The sequence below is a fragment of the Copidosoma floridanum genome, unplaced genomic scaffold, assembly GCF_036245765.1.
Source record: "Copidosoma floridanum isolate Cflo_tuat_1 unplaced genomic scaffold, Cflo_Japanese_pri ptg000030l, whole genome shotgun sequence".
NCBI lineage: Eukaryota > Metazoa > Arthropoda > Insecta > Hymenoptera > Encyrtidae > Copidosoma > Copidosoma floridanum.
In genome coordinates, this window is record NW_028321907.1 from 11,455,759 (window position 1) to 11,476,251 (window position 20,493).

Consider the following 20,493-nt stretch of genomic DNA (forward strand, 5'->3'; position numbering starts at 1 on the left):
ACGAACCTCAAGGGACTCTTAACTCCTGCCACGGAAAAACCAAAGCATAATTCCTGTGGCCCTGAAAATTACGTAAAAAGTTTGGCGGTCACCCATTAATTTTTTAACTCAATAACTAGCTTGATGCCCAGTAAAATATAAACATACAAGCAAGTGATTCATTTATTCTTGTCGTGGGTCATCTGATCGCATTATTTCCCTCACATTGCTCCTTCCAGGCTTGAGATACGCGGGCTTATAATTTAAATTCATGAAAGGCAAGCTCACGAGCACAATAACAGCGCGTACATCGTGGCTTTTTCTACGAGTGCTTCGGAATATCTGATTATCATCGGCTGCACACTTGAAGTTTGGCTTGAGAGGATAGGTTAGAGAAAAAAATGCACGTTATGCATGGAATAAGGAGATATGTCTATGTATCGAAGCAAAAGACTGAGGCAGATTGACAATTATTACTGATGACTGAGAAGAAAAATAAGCAGTGCCATCTCGATTTTTTTGAAAAAAAAAAAAAAAAAAAAGAAAAAAAGGTTTTTATTTTTCATGGACTGCAAATACACAATGATCGCACAATCGCAGTATAGAACTGTGAATTTTTTTAAATATCTATCAGTATTGAATTCAGCAATAAAAAACACTTCAGAAACACTAGCTTCAAATAACACTTGGCTGCCTTCAGCTGTAGTTAGAGCATCGATCATTTGCGTATCGATGTTTTAATAGACCCCTTGTCAAAAATATGCTAAATTTGAGCGATGTAATGTAATTGCTTGCGTTAATAATACACGTGAAAAATTTTCTCTAAATTGCTGAATTAAAAAAAATACTATTTGTTTTAAATTTCCTACACTATGCATAACGAATTTTTTCTGCGTTTCCTTTTCCTTTGCCCCAACTGAACTCAAATGTAGCTCCTAACAAGACGTACAATTTACTCATTTTCAACCCGCATGGTATAATCACGTCCTAAGGGATGAAGAAAAAATAGCGAGCGTAGGCGTTCCCTTTTCGACTGCATTTCTAGCACTTTACTCCCTATTGTTCTCTCGCCTAATTAAAAATTACGCCTTTCCAGGGAAACACGTATTCGCTCGCGTGCATGTGAAAACGCACACAAGGCAGGGGTATCCTCGAGAGTTATTTTTACAGGAAAAAAGCTTATTTCGATGAAATGCACTTACATTTTTTTTAACGCTGCGCGTACACTACGTACGCACGAAAAGACTCCTGCCCCCCCCCCTCCATTGTGCGTTCCCTTGCCACGTATACATACTCAATATAATTGGAGCGCAAGTTCCCACGTCAGAGAGAGATTGAGAGAGAGAGAAGAGGAGGTGATCCTGAACGACTTGCGTCCACGCTTTATCCCCAAGAGATGGAAACTCGAAGGGCTACTTTTTTTATTCTTTTCAAGTATCGATACACCGAGGGAAGATGATGTCCGATGTGTGCATGCGAGTTCAATGGAGTGCGATTTACGCATCGAGGAAATGTACGGATTGCACGCGCAGAAGGAAGGGGGAAATCGGTAATAGTTTACGTGTCAAAGAGTTGGTGTGGGATATGGAATGGATTTTACTGCTTATGAGCAGGAACGTGCGAAAGGCGATTTGTGTATCGGACGCAGGTGGATGGTTGCAGGGACGAGTGTGCATCTGTATTTTTAAATGACGCACCGAAGGAACGTTGAACTGCAGCATGTTATAATTTCCTGTACTGGTAGGATTGGAGTGGACAAGCAGATATTGCTTTTTCAATTTTTTCCTCCCGCTCATCTTCTTGACTCTAATCATGATTCTGTACTCCACACAAGTCAGTTAAAAAAGGTCGGCACAGTGGTGTACATAATTTTGGAAAAATGTTTTCTTCGATTAATTTTTAGTGGATAAAGGTGTATGGATATCAGAAGTTTTTGTCTTCGTACAATTATCTTTGATGAAATTTCGTTTGATTTTTCTTTGTTCTTGGACAATTTTATTGTATCGGTTGGAAACGGGGATTTTTTTTTAATTTGGAAAATAATTAGTGATTTACTTCCGAGGTAGTACTGTTAATCATTACAAGGGTATTACAGTATTTTTTTCCACTAACGCGTCCAACAACGCTTTTTCATCATGCCGCGCTATTATATTTTCGTGCGGAGGAAAAAAAAAGGTAAAAGTTGTGCAAGAGTTATATATTTACTTCATCCTTTCTAAAAACTTTTCAAATTACATGTTATTAAAATTTCGAGGGAAAAAAAAGAAAGTTGCAAAAAAAAGAGAGAGAGAAAAACCGTTAAGAGCTTCGTCGAAAATAAAATGCGCTCGAATGAAACTGCAAACGGCACTCGAGACCGTCACGCACACCCACGAGCAGCGCTATGGCCAGTCCGACTGGCTCATTTTTATCGGGCGCGAGTAATGCGCATTACCCAGCTTTTTTGCGTCCATACCAGCTGGCCGACGTATCTTTTCTCTCGGCGTGACGCTTTTTAAATCCGAGAGCGACGAATGTCGCGCTTAATCGAGTTTAATTAGTCCGAAAGTTATCCCTCCCGGGGCCCATCCGTCAAGACTCACTCGCGTCCCCTGTATCTCTTTGCGTGTAAATCAGAGTATCTTTTTTTTTTTTTTTTTGTTTCTTCCTTTTTCACCCTCATTATCTCGTTTGTTATACGCGCGATTACTGTTTGGTCGATGCGTGCTCGATGGCGCGAACTTTTGACAAGTGTCGTTTTGAACGTCTGAAAGCTTTTTCGAGCCATGAACAACAGACATTATTTATATAATTATTGTGAATAGAATTAAAATTATGAATTTGCCGCTTTCGCTTCGACTAATGGGTTTCACTTATTAAAGCTTCGCCGTTTCGTACAAATCAATGCACGCGATTTCAAATGAACGTTTCACCATTGTTTCAAAAGTTGTCGGGGAAAATTATATTTTTGCCGCTGTTGAGTATAGCAATAATATTTCCATCATATCATGTAGCTTGTATTTTTTACGCAGAAATTTCGTGGGATTATTATTTCAATTTAAATAAAAATTAAACACTCTGTTTTGGGGTGATTCAAAGTATGTTTCCTGATCACATTATATGATAAAATACATCATGACTCATCAAAAATAAATGTCGAGTGAAATACATTGGATGTTCATTCGAAGAATAACAGATCATTAATATTCGATTGTACTATAAAAACTTTTGAAACAAACAAATAAACTGCCAAATTTAGCCAAGGTGTAAACTGACGGAATTACACGCGAAATTTAAATAATATTTCAAGCCTTTATTTTTATCGCAGAAGTAAATTGCTCGTTTACATTGCTCGACTTCGTAATTTTATTGCATTATCGAGATTCCATTTAAAAAATTTATTTAAAATAAATCTCCATTTCTTTTGTTTCAAATCTATGATTACTATCATACAAATATCAAAAGAAGAAATTGATATCATCCAAGTAATCAATCGAGAAATTTTTCTTGTGAATGCAATTGGTAAGATATTAATGTACAAACTTTGAAATTAATATATTTCGGATGTAAACGAATTTAAAGGAAAAGGATACGCATTCACCACAAAGAACAGGAGCTGGACCATATCAGAGACAGACTTTCTCTCTCTCTCTCTCTCTTTCTATTAAACGTAATTGTGACACCTACGTATACAAAATACAGAATCGCGACATTAATTACCCATCTTTTATTACTACTGCCATCAATTATGTGTCGGTCCTATATAATTTCTTAACAAATATCAAAACTGACTTTCATTAATTGCCATCTATGGTTTAATTCCCAAATATCTGTAGTGTGTGTCAATGCGTATGTGTAATAAATAGAAAGGTCTTTCGGAATCGGGGATTTTTTTTTGTTTGATGGAGCGGGGAAGGGAAAATCTTCATAGACACCCCAGCTAATCCGGTGGTAGTGTCGGATTCACCCGGTGTGCCTACCGACTAAAAACTAATCTCCCCGCATGGGACAGGTCCGTGAGGACCACTCCCCTAAAAGACAAAGGGCATAAGAGAAAAAAGAAAATAATGGAGAATTTTGGAGGCCGACTCGCCCTCAAATGAGAAGAGGGCCACTTACGCATCTTGGCAAAGCAATCGGAGATTTTCGGAGATTTTCTCCTCTCTCTCTATTGAAACTTGAAAAAAAGAAATCTTGCATCGTTTTTGGCTCATCAAGAATATATGAATAAATTATCCATAGTGGAATAAAAGCCAGTTTTTCATAAAATTTGTTAAAAGTATCTAGCTTGTAATAAAAAAAAAGCTTACAAGTAGTAACTTTTTTTACAAATTTTGACTCATATCCTAAGTTTTCCACGTGACACGATTATCTAATTGCGTTGTCTATAGGATCTTTTCCATGACATAACGCATCAATCACTTTGTGAAAAGGTATTAGCGTATTACTTTGAGCCATATAAGTAGGATGTAAACTTGAAAATTCGGTGAAACTGCGAGTAGGGGTGCGATATGGCCATCGTTTTCTTAAAACGAGCTCTGCTGAGAATCGTTTGCACACTGCGTGGGTGTCACACGGAGAATTAATCCTCTTCCTTGCTCTTTTATACCTACATATTTCGGTTTGTGCTGTGGATTTGGCTGGATTTCCTACATACTTACCTAGCGATTTTAGCTCAAAGTATAATCATACGATTCTATACTTTTTAAATGTACGTCACAAGACTTGGGGTCGGTTGTTTTACAGATTGTTAAACACTTTGTTTCGAAAATATAATGCACAGTTTTTTAATATATACGTGTGGATTACATGTCTTTCTCGTACAGTTTTGAGTGATGACAGTGACATTCGAATCAATAGGTAAAGGTGAAGTTAACTTTAAAACTACAGTGTTTGGTAACATTATTAACCTTGAGTCGTTGCGCATATGCACTTGCTATGTCATCTTTACATACAAAAGAAACAGCCAGTTGTTAATTTTAGTTAAAAAACCAGCTAAATTTATTTCTTAAATTTTTTGGCAGCAGCTTGATTGGTGCAATCCTGTCTTTATTGCGCTCGTATAAATATATAATTAAGGCAGCAGCTACTGAAAAAAATATTTTCCAAATAAGCTGTGTCTCTACTGTGATGTGGAGTTGGTTATCTCTTGTGACAAGCCACCTATACACTCACAACCCATCGAAGCCCTCCAACCCGGCCTCCGCAAACACCGCGAGCACGTGTTGTATTGTGTACCCACGCGTAGCCTCAGAGAAGTACCGTGATTGAAACGAAAGACAAACTGTCCGTCGCTTCGGACAAACTGTGTACGATGACTCGTGTTTAGAAGGCTTTTACGAGCCAAACGCCAAAGGTCAGTCCATCGAGGATAGGGGAAAGAAAGTGTGGGCGCGGGTGGTGTCACTGTATCGATCGCTTTGGAACGACGACGATGCAAGCTCGCCTATGTGCTCGAGACATGTGTAGTACATTTAAACTTTGCGAGGCTGCACGGGAGTTGGTGTAACTATCGTTGGAAAGGACTCTGTGATTGGATCACAGCTTTTGGCGTGATAAGTCTCATCGGGAAAAAAAAATTCCTACGTGGGCTTCGTCGTAAGGAACTTTCGTTCAGGGGGAAATCGCCTCTGAGCGATAAAAGGCCCGAGTTTGGCCGTTCTTCAAAAAACTTGGGACACTGTTGCGTCGCCGCTTATCTTGTGATTTTGTTACGAAATTCGGGGAAGGCGGCAATCACCAAGGTATATGTATAGGGCGGACTTTTAATTGCAGGGGGGAAAAATTAACCTACAGCAGTGTCCCCGGGGGAACGGACGAGAGTTGCGTTACGGCGTATTTTATTGTTGCCTCGTTTTTCTTCCGCTGCTTTCGTGCCGTCGCCCATTCGGTTTTCGTCGCACCGTCAGACTCGCCCCAGGAACGTATGAGAGGAAAATAAGTGGCGCTTTTGTGTTTAAGACCAACATAGTACAGCCTCAGATTCTTATTTCTTGGGATCTCAAAAGCTTAGATAATAGTAGAACTGCGCGAATCGAATGTACCATGATATGCCTTAAAAATAGCCCAAGCCCCCAGTGGCACGCAAATAACAAATCCACGTATACGCACAATCGTACATAAAATCTAAAGCGATAACCCGACGAGATATTGTATTCCCCGGGAGCTAAGCTCATCTCGTACGAAGGCGGATATACCTAAGTTCGCGCCAGCTGGGGCGTACGCGATCCTGTATTCAAGACAAGTAGTAAAAGTCGAGATTCGGTCAGCCGAGCTCCCTGAGCGTGTCCACTTTGGACGAGCGGACACTTGGGCGCGACACAACACGTTGATGCGCGTAGTAAACGCCGATACGATCCGTCGCGGGCTACTGAGCGTGGGGCTGGATTGCGCCCATGAATTTTTTTTGCACTCGCTCCGATCATGCGATTTCCCTGCATTCCAATTTTTGAACTAAAAAAATCACATAAAGATTTTTTTTCCACGACTTGCGTTGGATGTTGCTGACGTTCACCCACGAAACTTAAGTTTTAATCGGGAACAGTAAAGTTTTTGGATTTTTAATTTAGTTGATTGGTTTTTCAAATTAATCGAATCAAATTTCCTTCCAGTCAGAATTACCGAGAGTAAGAATCGTGCAACAAATATTTGTTCGTGAAATATTTTTACCCATTGTGGAAGCTGTTCACGATCCAACAGCCGATTTACTGGTAAAACACTGCCTTATTTTTTAACATCGAGCCTCATGGTACTCGGTATAAAAATGACGTCAACTCGGGCCTCGAGTAGGCAGAGCCAAGGTGCTAAGCTTTTAATTCTGACGAAATATTTAGATACAGTGATTCAAAGTCCACAGAAAATGATTAGCCTCGTCCATGGGAGAGCTTTTTTTGCAGGGCTTGATTATTATTAACCATCGCCCATAATCTATACATTTATACCACTTAAGTGAAATGCGAGAGTTCGCTGGTATAACTGTGACGCCCACAAAAGACCTACACACGTGTGAGATAGCCCCTGCATTGCACGTGATATAAATACATAAATTTAAGCCCCCAGCACCGGAGGAGGTCTCCCAAAGCCAAGATATAATCGTCTTATTTGCGTAGCAGCGATGTTGATCTTACAGCGCCATCAGCAGCTCGCAAAGCCCCGCCGAATTTCTCCCTCGTCTTAATTCTCGTTTTACGCTTCGTTTGCCTAACGAGCCGTTGCACGCAGATATTGGACTTCTATTGAGCCAACGACGCGGGCGAAGAGAGGGTGGGATAGGGGCAGTTAAGCGTAACGCGCTCTCGGTCGCAAAGATTTTCTTTGTCGTTGCTGATGCGAGGCTTTTGTTTTTAATTGTTGCAGAGGCTTGCGAGGGCGATTACGAGAGAGAAAGTTCGAGAGGCTGAAGGTGCATTGTTTTGATTTTCACTGCGTTGATATAATGCACCGTTTGACTCGATATGTTTTTTGGATTCATTTAGTATTGGGAGTGGAAGTTCTTGGTGATAATTTTTTTCAAGAGGAAATATACTTTTTTTTTAATTTCAATAACTTGTAGAAATTTAAAAAAATATCATGTACCAAATTTTAAATAACGAGTTTGATTTTCTGGTTGATTGAGTGTTCTCATTATTTTAGGAATAAGATTACAACTAGAAATTTGAAAAAATTTTCTAGTGTTTTATCGTTTGTATCCATTCATGTAAAAAGTAAAAATACTTAAGGGATGTGTTTTTTTAATTATTGTAGAATTTCAGATGAAAGTTTCAAACGTATAAGTTTTGTTTTAACATTGAAGAACTCTGCATTCATATTACCTGATGTAAGTCAGTATCATAAGATTTGAACTTGTTTTTTTTTTTTTTTTTTTTTTTGTTTGTTATGATTTAAAATCATGACTTTTATGAGGTATGATCACTGTTGTTTCGTAAATATTTCGTTTAAAAAATGAGTCTTGTAATAAACTATCATTTTCTAAAGATATTGTACTAATTACAACTAAAGCTGAAGTAAGATTATTTTTGCGCCACTCTCGAGTCAAAAGTGTAGCCATCAGATAGTTTTTTTGTAAAACTCCTACAGTTAAAAAAAATTTAAGCAGTTCAAAATGTTTCCATAAAATTTCAGATTATAACATTCAATAGAATTTCAAAAAAGTTTTTCGCGTGATATGACAATGGACACAATAAATACTCACCTCAGTATTAAGTATACATAATACCAAGAGTTTCTTTAGGTTAGTTATTTATTTATTTATTTATGTTCGACTTACAAACAGTCCTGCTTTCGGTTATTGTTTCCATAGATCTCTGGAAATCTTACGGACACGTACCTTGTACATCTATTCACAGTACACAATGTAAGTATCAAAAATAATTTTTCAACCTTATATAGGGGAAATAATATTTTATCAGCTACGTAAACTGGAATCAAGTTCGAAATTTTAATTAAAATATTTAATACTTTTAAAAAGAATTTTTAAACACAATTTTAATTTCATGAGGCACTAAAAAAAATGCAAGTAGAGCGCATAAGCCAACGAAAAACTCGTTTATGTATACGCCATTAGATTTACAAGTCAAACAATGCAAAACGTAGTGTGTGAGGTGTCTCTGCGGGTTTGGAAAACATCCGTATAAAATGCGCATCGATACGGGCTCGTGTCGCTCAGGCGTTTTGTCCGATACTTTTATTTAGTTTGAAAAAATATGTATTTCATCGCATTATATTAAAAAATGATGTTGTGATATTAATATTTTTTAATTATTAAACTTAAAAGTCAACATAGAGCAATAACATGTATTTATAACATCAGTAAAAAATAATTGTACCAACAGTTGTTGCAATCATAAATAATAAATGACGAGGTTTTGTAATTTACAAAATTTTCCATTCGCATAAAGGTCTTCTACAACTATAAACTCCATGCATTTGAAGTGTGATGCGTTTTTTAACCGATACCAATATCAGGTCTATCGTGAGGGTCTCATTTTTCTTTATTTTTTGAGTTTATCATCGACAGGTGGCAGAAAAGGATAGAGATGAAGAGAAATAAAGAGGAAAAATTTTCAAAGGAATCATTTATCGCTTTTCTTCATGAGTTATAGTATTAAAACGTCAGTTTTAACTACAAACTAAACTGATGTGAGAAAATTTTTAGTCTCTTGATTTCATATTCGATTTTCAATTGTGACAAGCAATGTTATAAATGCCTGATTGAATGCAATATGCATTTATACCTCTTATTGTATTTTATGCGAATATTTAAATATAAAATATATACAAATGAGGCTGATTCATGAAGACTGTGAATGTTTACTCAAAAATAACGGGAATTTTATAAAATTTTGAGAATATATATTCAACTATGTTGGGAAAATGTAAGAACAATTCATTTAACGCTAAATAAAAACATTATTTGGATGTTGCAATAATTAAGTATTACTAAAACATCTAAGAAATCTTTTACAGAGCATATAATCTCATTTAACGTTTTAAATGAAAAATTGATTTATTTCCTGATTTTTGTGAATCATTTAATGTCTGGCACCAATACCTTGGACTTTATAGTTTCATATTTTTCTCAACGTCAAACAATTAATTTCGTTTCCTTTTAGCTAGTATTTGTTTTTCTGGAACAACTGAAGCATACAAAATTCTTGAGTGATTACTGATTGCAACGTTACTTTATATAAATAGCCTTTGGCATGAAGGGGAAAAAATTAGAATTGCATAGAAAAAGTGAAATGAAAATATGGATTTCTATCGAATAATTCTATCCGCTTTTTTAAAAATGTTTTTTTTTCGAGATTTATTTTTTGGCAGACCTTGATACGTACCACATTTTCTGGGAAACGATTTAATACTTTTTATACATTCTGGAGAAGCCGATGAAAATATTTCGAGCATTATACTTTTCTTTGGAATTATTTTCCTCATGGATTATTCAAACAATGTAGGACCAATTCGGTTTTCAAAAAAATTTCTTTGCTAATTAATCGAAAATTTGATCAAGTAATAATAATTGTTTTCACCATCATTATTCCCATTATTGTTAGTATTATTAACGTCATAACTAGAGTTGTCATTATTATTTCTATTATTGTTATTATTATTAATATCATTATCATTATCATTATCATTATTATTATTATTATTATTATTATTATTATTATTATTATTATTATTACTATTATTATTATTATTATTATTATTATTATCATTATTAATGCTTTCACCACAGTCAACGCGGTGATTAGCATTTTTTAATTTCAGTAGTTCAAGTAAATGTAGCGTCAGACCTTACATACTGTCATGTAAAAATACAAATTATCTCTTGTTCACCCCATAAGACACTTGTACATTAACACACCAGTAAGAAGCGTGTACATTTGGACATTCCAAATCTCTTTAAATTGAAAAAAAAAAGCGCAACGTATTTGAATGAAAGATGAACAAACTTAAAAACAACCCTAGAAAAGAAGCAACTGAAGCTCTCCGATCCCCCACAGAGACTCTCGCTCTTTTCCTGATTCATCGCCCAGCATTCCATATATGCACTCGCCCGTACCCACACAATCGAAGTAGACACCTGCGGGGTGCAAGAGAGAGGGGGGAGGGGCATAAGGCGCGCACACACCTGGACCGAATAACTTTTCTGCCCCTCCTCCGTTATCTCTCTCTCTCTCTCTCTTTTTCTCTTGGAACAGGCACGGGAGTACAAAGCCCGCCTATGGGGGACTCCCACCCGAGTAGCGCGTTCGTCTATAAAAGCTCTCGTGCTCGGCTCCTCGCGGCGAGTTCAGGTGCGCATATCCTTCACGGCGCCTCTGCTGCCTGTGTCCGCGATCTCTTGACTCTGGCTTTTTTTGGTTCAACAGTGCCGTTCGATACCCTACCGAGAAAGTTGTTCGTCCAAGTTTTTGGTGGTACACGCGATACAGTGGATTATCGCTCGCACGATCGGTCGTTTTTATCCTTTTGGAAATAGTGCTTAACGATCGGATAAGAGTGCCGAGAACGAGCTAGCTAGTTTCACAAGAACTGGATTCACGATCGATTTAACGTGAGATGCCAAACATTTTATATTTGCCTATTTTCATTTTTATTGCTTACCATACAACTATTTTTTAAGTACTTGCTTTATACCATTTTAATTACTTATTTATTAACGGGTAGGAAGTAACATGCGAGATTTTTCATTCGGATAAGCTTGAAATTGCAACAGGTTTCTTACAGTAGATTTCTCTGATCGAGCTTTATATTTTTTTTACATTTTTTAGTATTTCAAATATAAATTTGTTTTAATATTTCAAAAATCACTTACAACACATTACAAGTACACTACAAGTATTTAGCATTACTTGATAGTACAATGATTTAAAATAAGTATTTTATTCGTTAACTCAATTTTGATATTTAATACTATATCAGTCCTTATAGATCAACCACGAGTAAAAAGTATTTTTCATTAAATATTAATTACATCCTCGATTTAAAAATTTTGATACCATTCGCAATAAACGCTTAAAACGCGGACAGCGCACATAAACTTTCAATTAACCCAAATACTATTTCTTTATGACACTTATGAAGCACTTGTGCGTACGCGAGAAAGGAACAAGGCAATAAAAATACTCTTTCGTGATTAAGACAATCCACCTACACTGCCGATCCTTTATTAAATCAAACCAACATCAATTCCCGGACAACAAAATCAGCACACCTCGGAGTCCGTGTGTACGCCCGAACAACCAGCATTAAACAAATTACGTGAATTCGGAGGTCCCAGTCCTACGCAAACACACGAAAGAGAAATGACCGAGACAGGCGACGAAGTGACGGCAACGAAATCATTTCCTTCCTCCCACTCTCCTCGCTACCTGATCTACATCCCATATTTATTACACGAAAAGGCATATATTACGTAAACGCCATAATAACTCCTGTCCCTCGTCCAGTTGTTTCGCGTTTCCGTGGTCCGTTTCCTCAAACTTTACTCGATAGATATTCATCGCCTGAGCGCGCGTGCAATCCAAAACTAGTTCACTCGTGCGTGCCCGTGTCCATAATACGAACAAACGGATGATGCTTTACACCTGCATGTATATTTGTGCTGGTGTGATTTGGTGGAAACAATGACGTCCGATTTTACTGTTGCATACCCGTAGGGCAGCAGCCTGAGGCTCTTGATTAAAGCCTCGGATTTGGCTGCCAAAATACATTGGATTGAATTTATGATGATTTGGTTCGTAATGATGCAGAACTGTCAGCTCGGTTTTTAAATAGACCGGGTTACGATGAAAACAGGAATGATGTTTGATTAATTGTTAACTGGAATTTTTTTTTTTTTTTTCATCACACGATTATAGATTTCATTTTAAATTTATTTCCTTTTGTTTTCTTTGATTTGACATAATTAATTTTCGCTTGATTCTACTTTATTTTATTTAATCTTGTTTTGGGGTAACAAGCATACTCTTTTCTTTTTCCAGATAGCAGATCGACGCTCGACGTGGAAGCTGTTTTAGCACAACAAAAATGCGAAGTACTTCCAAATCAATTACCCTGAAGCACATTTCCTTTCTAGCTATTGTCTTGATACTCATATCGTGTTTCATCAGCTGTACAGCAGGTATAACGCATTTATTTTTATTATTGGCGATTCAACTACAAACTATCAAAATCAACTATAATTTTCTTAATAAAATAGGTGGCGTTGCAAATAAAAATTAGGAGAGAGTGAAAAAGTTGTGGTATTTAAATCTCATGTAAAAATACAATATAAACTTACTTCTTAACAGCTAAAAATATCGAGAAGAATAAATAATTTTAGAAGATTAGATTTTTAAAGAAAAACGTACATCTATAGTATCTATACTAAGTTAATTATTTGAAAATTTTTAATGTCTTTGAAATATTTATTCCGAAAACAATTTATAATTATGATTTGAAATTACAGTTTTTAAATTTATCGATAAAAATTTTAATTTAATTTGTATTACAATAAGAAAGATAATGTTTCTGGTAATTACTCAGAAAAGGATTTCATACATCCGAAGAAGCGTGGTTTTAATAAAATAATTAACCAGAATAATAGTTTTCATAAATTTAATTGTTAGAATCAAATTTAGGGTTGAGAAAATTATTTGTTCAAACACAGTTTTTTTTCATTTTTAGGTGAAACAAATTTAGTCTAAAGGGGTGATTCATTATTAAAGGAAAGTTTATTTTAAAAACTAATCTCTTAAACAACTAAAATATTTAATTTTTTTTCAAGCTTATTTCGTTAGTCTAAATATTTTTTTAATCATTTACATAAATTCAATGATTTTTTTAAATTTTTCTTCAATTTCAATCACTTTTACTTATTCTTTAAAATAACAAAAAATACATTTGAAACAATCAATCGGACCTCCATTTTTTATAAATTTGTGTACTTACTCCATTGTATTTTTAAAAAAAGAAAAAAAAATCGTAATCGAACGTAACATCAAGTGGCTCAGGGTGTATTTAATGTTCCAGTCCAATAAATCTGGGAAAACAAAGCAGATTCCCAAAGGACAATAAACCGAGCAAATCCTTCGACTCCTCCACGCCAGCCAATGTTCATAAGAATTTCATTCGACTCACCCTTACGCGACTCGTTAATGGTTTTCCAATCACGAGCTCATCTCGTGTCCCGTGGAGAGTAACGAGTAGACGGAAAGCAGAAACTTCCGAGAAATTTCCCTCGACAACGTTTTCCACCAAATATCTCGCTACTTCTTTCTTTTTTCCGCTGCGTGTACCTTCTCGCACAATGAATAAGACAAATCAATCAAGTCGAAGAGCAAACGTGGTCAATCATATAAGTGAACTGTTGATTCGTAGGTGCACTGGATTGTGGTGCTTGGGTGTCTATTGGTGGAACGAAAATAATGAAAATTAATTTGTTTGAATAAACTACTGTGTGATATACCTACATTCTCAAGGACAGATTTTTCTTTCAATACACCGCTTGTAATTTTAGTGACAAGGTGCACATAAAAACTAATGCCTTATGTACTGCAGATTTTAATTTCGTTGGTAGCAAGAATATCTACAAACATTATATATTTATCTAACTTGGCAACAATGTATTGTTATTGTTGATTATATTTTAAACAACATTTTTCAAACCAAGACAGTGATCACACTTGGCATAAACAGCAGAATTTATAGGCCATCTTAATTTACGTGGTGCATTACCCTGTACATTGTCCATGACATTTTGGTACACCTTAACCATCGATTACGAGTCGACCACAACGAGATTTCCTAATTGACATCTCAAAGAGTATAGAGAGAGAGAGAGAGTGATATTATTCGATGCCGTGCCTACTACCAACGCTTGTAGCTGAGCTGCCTTGCAAGGAATGAGAGGCTCGGTTATTAGTTGCTATTAGTATATAATCAATCAATCAATCAAAGTAAAACTTTTAAGCTCAATTTTACGAGTTACCCTGATTACCCTTCATACTGCTGTTCATACAAATTTATTTATAGTAACATATTGTACCAAAATGCATAAATAAAGCCTGTGTTAGACCATACACGAGGCTATTTAACCTATTTGTCATTCGGATTGTATGTTTGACACATTGAGTTTACAGAAAATGACGCACCTTATACTATACTGAAGGTGCATTACAGGTGGCTTTTCAAACTCATAGTGAATACTATATCAGTTGTATCACATATTTTAGTACCTATACATACAAATATTGAAAAAAGCTTACAGGCTAAAGGTTGTTTTTTGCATCTTCAAATTCAGACTTGGGCGTAATAATTTTATAGATTTGCAAATGCTGAAGAAAATTTTTTTTCCCAAATAATGCATTTCTTTTTTTTTTTTAATTTGTTTTATCATTAAAATTACAAAGCATTGGTTATATAAATAGACAAAAATTTACTAAAAATAGTTAAAAAAAAAAAAAAAAAAAAAAAAAATCATGATCGATGAGTGCTTGAAAAACATATAAAATAACGCTTGATTCATTGAAATAGAACTTTCACTTCTAAGGATATTCAAAACGACCCTCATATACATTCATACGGATCCATACAGACATTGGTTATGAATACTTATATACATTTTTCAGTAATACTACTTTATAAAAAATTGTGCGTCCCTACAAAGCTTTATCCATATACAACGAGAAAATGACATGACAACTTTGCTAGCAGGTATTTTTTAAAGTCACCATCCAAAACGAAACCAAGTAAATCTTGGGTGTGACGCGTCGTCACAATATTTTCCAACAGATGGTTAATCTTCTCAAGATTAGATCTGTCATTTGGGGTCAAAGAAAACGTACAAGATTCGGGAGGAAATGGATTTGACTTACACAATTGAAAAATTGCCTTTGTCGGTGTTCTTTTGTAGAGTAGGTATATACGCTTACTTTAAAAGAAGCTCAATGTCGTATGCACTCAAAATCCGCATTTGACGTCAACTAAAAAACATAATATTTTAGTTTAAGGAACTCAATTGGTTTTTAAAATAATTTCTCTTCAGTTCAGGACGTATAAAACCTATTCAAATTGAAAAAGGTCCACACACATTACAATCATGAGGTATAGGCATTTAATTAATAAACTACCAAAATACCAATCAATCTCCTTTAGACCATCGCATAAAGACCTTCGTTCTCCTTGATATGTACACAATAACCAACGCCGTACGATACAAATCAATAATTCAAAATATTGTACCAAATGGATTTTTTCTTAAACGAGAATAGTCTTGGGAAAAGAATCCCCTTCGCAAAACCCCGAAGATTAAAAAGCAACCAACCGTACACGTAAGAAAAACAAATGCCCGCGCACATCACGCTAGCAAATTACACCGTAGCTTCGGGTCGGGGTTCTAAAAATAAATGTAAATGCCCGAGGTTTATTAATAGTCGAGCAGCTCAAATGGAGTTATTAAACTATAATCAAGGGCGAGCGAAGCTTTTTTCTCTTTTCGATGGTCTAAGGGTGCTTTTCTCTTTACGACTCAACTGGGAGACGTCAATCTGCACGACGACTTGTTTTACAAAGCTAGGGACACAATAACTCTCGCCGATCACTTTTGTGCATGCGTAGATACCTTACGTAGTAACCAACGTATCTTGTCTAACATTCGCGTATCTTTGGAAGCAAATAAAATTATTTTCGTATCAAAATTAGATTTAGTGGATGCAAATATTGCTTTGGCCTTGAATCGATCTCTAATCGGATGCACCATGATCCATCAGTTCAGTCAGAAAATGGCCCATTATCTTCTCCAAATATTTTTTTGTTCTTTGCTTCGCGATGTACCGTAGGTCCACAGTGCATTTGATTCAATTTGCTTTTCTGACATGTTACATGGGGATGGATTCATCCATCAAATAAAACAGCTCGTGTACTTTGAAGGTGAACGATTGCACGAAAACTTGGACATCGATGCTTTTTTTTAAACACTTTGCAGTAAAATTGTTTCTAAAAACATAGTGTACCAATTATGCTGGAAAAATTTGATTTATCACTACTCATAGCACAGTGCTCGACAATTTTTTTACGGTCAAAGATTATTTGAAATAAATAAGTGCCAAGCTACTTGAAAAAAGCCCGTTAAAATACTTGTTTGGATGTATTGTGATAAAAAAGGTGACGCACTATTTCTTAACGGAAAAATTTTTATTGAATATTGTCAACTCTATGAAAAGTAATCGAAAAAAAATTCCCAGCATCATATATTTAGGAAAAAGAAATCTATAAAATGACTTAAATCTCAAGTCTGGTTGCAATACGATACGATAGCTGAAATGGGCTCTGTTGATGTTAAATCATAACAAAGTACAACAGGTGTATACGACAACGAGCATGCGAGTACAGAGCAAATCATGATATTCGAGCCAGTTTCCCTTGCGCATTAACAGGCACTATTTCTTAAGGTGTGCACAGAGTTTGTGGACTTCGGAGAGATGATATATCGCCCGAAAGACTAACAAGCCAAAGTTACCGGCTCCGTAAATCACGGCGCGGGAATGAAACTTTGTGGAAAAGCGCGTGCTAATATTTTCATAATCTGCGCGCGGGCGACAAGTTCTCATTGCAAGAAAATACTTCTCTCGGATTGAAATAATTTCAATGAAAGTGATGTTCGAAAAAAAAGGGGTGACTGTCTACCGTCCAAAGGTACTTTTAATGGAAAATTAAAGCTTTCCCGCAGAGTATGTACATGTACACGAAGCACTAACATTTGCCCGCTTCGAGGCAGGTGAAAAAGAAAAGCGAGACAAAAGTTATTCCGAAGAATAAGAAAAAAGAAGAAAAAAAAAAAAAAAAAAAAAGAGCTAAAGCGTCTTACCCTCGGCTTTGCAATATCGGAGGATAATACAGAAAAGTAGCGAGGCACCTGTTGATTTACGCGATGACGCTGCCGCGCTGCTACTACCACAGTGGGAGCTCGATATTATTGAGCGTTGAAAAATTCAGACTTTTCCGTGGGAGGCGACGCGCTTTCGAAAATTACCCTGGGTTTTGAAAAACGGGTACTGGAGGGTACGCACCTTTTTCGAAGATGATGCTTGTATTATTAGTTCAAAAGTATCGAATTATCAGGTTATTGTTTACTTAGTTTTTTTTCTTTTTTCTTTTTTTTTTCATAAAAATAGTATCTCCATTGATCTTCGATGTGAGTTGGCTGTATTATGCAGATACCTACTTTTGATGCCGATTCATGAAATTCGTCAAGTTTGTAAATAAAATTTTAATACGACGCTAATAAAATAACACCCGTGATAAACTCCCTTCGGTTGTTTTCTCGACAAAAGCCTCATGAAACTTTTTTAATGAAAACGACAAAAACTTCTAGCCCATGAAAAAAGAGGAGAGCTGGAGAATGAGTTTTTTGTTAGGTTGGTGGTCGCATAATGAAAACTAAATATCTTTCTGGCCTTTTAACTTTGAAACCTTATCAATGATGTGATTTGATTGGAGTTTCAGGTTCCTGTTTGAGCTATGGACACTCGTGTTGGGGTGGTGAGTCTTAGTTACATATTTTAATAAATAGAATACAAAACATTCAAAAATTAAATTTAACATAGACGATTTTAACATAATAGTAATTAAATCTGATTGTTTGTGAAGAATTAGTGTTAATTATCGATGAATGAGAAGCTGCTTCAACTATCAAAAAGTTTGCTTGTTAATTGAAATATCAACAAATTTACACGATCACGTATAATTTTTCGTTGAATTTTGAGTGAATCAAAGAATGATTTTATTGTCAGATAATAATTGTTAAATTAATATCATTAAATTTTATTGATTTGAACTTTGAAAATGAGCTTCAACATTCCGCACTTGCCCCAGTAATAATCATGCGCAAAACTTTTCTTTCATTTTAAATAAAATAAAACTATCATCGCACATAAACGATTTTATCATAGTCTTGTGAGAAAGTAATTAAAAAACAACCTACATAGCCCATGGCAAGCGCAATGGTTTTGCTCGTGCACTGCTGAACCCGGACAGGCCAGTAGTCGTCGCTGCACCGTCTATCCACGACGATCGATGGGCACGTTTGGTCAGCCGGCAGCTCATGCAGTCACCCTTGGCCGTAAGGATGCGCGCAAAATGGCTGGCCGAGGAAGAGCCGCAGTTTTTCCTGCCCCAGGTGCTCGACGAGAACGACCTGGTGCTGCCACTCAAACGCAGGTATGTGCCATCCTTTCTTTTTTCTGTTTTACCTGACTTTTTTTTATAGTTCAGGCCTTTTAGCGTGGATTACTTTGGCTACTTACAAGCTTTGGAAGTTACGCGTTGCTGTTGTTTCCCGGGATAAAAAGAGATTACGTTTTACGCGCAGTTAAAGAAAATTGTAATGGCTTTGGATGCACGATAGGTATTTGTAATCTCTCGATGGAAATTACTATGGCGATGAGAATAAACGCAGAGGTACATTTTTAAGAGCTTATATCCATTATGAGGATCTTTATCGATCAATGTTCTGACGTTCGTGTGCGTACTTGGGTGGAATAATGCTTACTCCCTGAATTTAAAATAGTTGCAAAACCACTATTTTAAAGCAGTAAGTTTACGATTGAGTGAATTGTGAAAATGTTTCATTTTTTAGTTTATCTGTACAAAACATTCAAAGTTTTTTAAACAAAAATTTTATATTTCATACTGCATAATGTAGTAATTAGTAGCTAATCTTCTCATGTGATTTAATGGTATCCAACAAATTTATAATCAAATAAGTAATTCTGATACCACGATAAGATATTGTATTGGAAAATTATTTGTGTATTTTAATAATACTGTTCTAAACAAGCTAAGATCACATTGAAATCTCGAAATAATCGTTTACATTCATAAAACATAATTTTTTTACTAGATAGAAATCAGTACATTTTTTTGTATAATGATGTGTTAACTATTTTCACATTAACATATTTTGACGATTTCCTTAGTTGTAAACTTTTACCGGTGAAATAGCTAAAAAGAATATATTAATTTGTTGAAAAATAACCTTATAAGCCATAAAATGCAATGCTATTACATACAAATTATTGAAAATTTTTCTAAAATTATTATTCTAGGCAATTATATAGTATTCTACATAAAATATACTTTGAAAGCGTAAGACAATTTATCCAGGAGCAACAGAGAAAAACGCTGTGACTTTACGATGTATATCTTGTACTTAGTGTCTCGACATATTTCATCCCAGTAAAAACACATTTTTGTTTTTAGGTCAAAAAATAAAGTATCTGTACCCTAATACCTCTAAAAAAACTAACAACTAAAAAAATGAAATAAAAATATACAAAATATTTAACTTTGATGCAGTGTAGCGATGGAGACGCTTTCAAGAGATTTCGAAGGAAGAGGCATACCAAAAAACGATAAAAGAGCAACAGGAGGTGAATCATCTGATCCTCTGTTTAATTCTCAAAGCAAAGATAGCGGTGGTCAGGCAATAAAGATGAGACTCTACAAAATATTAGTAAGACATTTTTTTCACGCACGTATTTAAAAATCATCTAGTTTTTTTATTAATCATGAAAATAATTTTTCTTTCAGAACAACATTGATGACAAATCGAAGTAAATGTACCTGCGAATATTTCAACACTTTTCTTCAAAGACTAGATACACAACAGTCAATCCTATTACTATTATTCATGCTGTGAATTATTTCTTACGAAAAATTCATTCTATATGCTGTAGTATTTTTACATTTTAATATTATGTGTTGAGACTAAAAAAGTTGACAATCGTGATAGTCTGTAAACAATTAAAAGATAACTTTGGTGCACGCATGTACTCGTATGTGCTTCATCGTACCAACTGACTTTGAAAATTTTTGGTTCAAGCAACGAAAATAAATCCATGTCGATTTTATCTCTTCTCGGTATCATTCAAACAGCCACAAAACTCTCAAATCACCTATTTTAGAAATTTCATGGATGTCAGACTTTTCCGCTATTTAGTTTTAATAAATAAAGCGAAATCTCGAAGAAAAATCCATATCTATTTAATA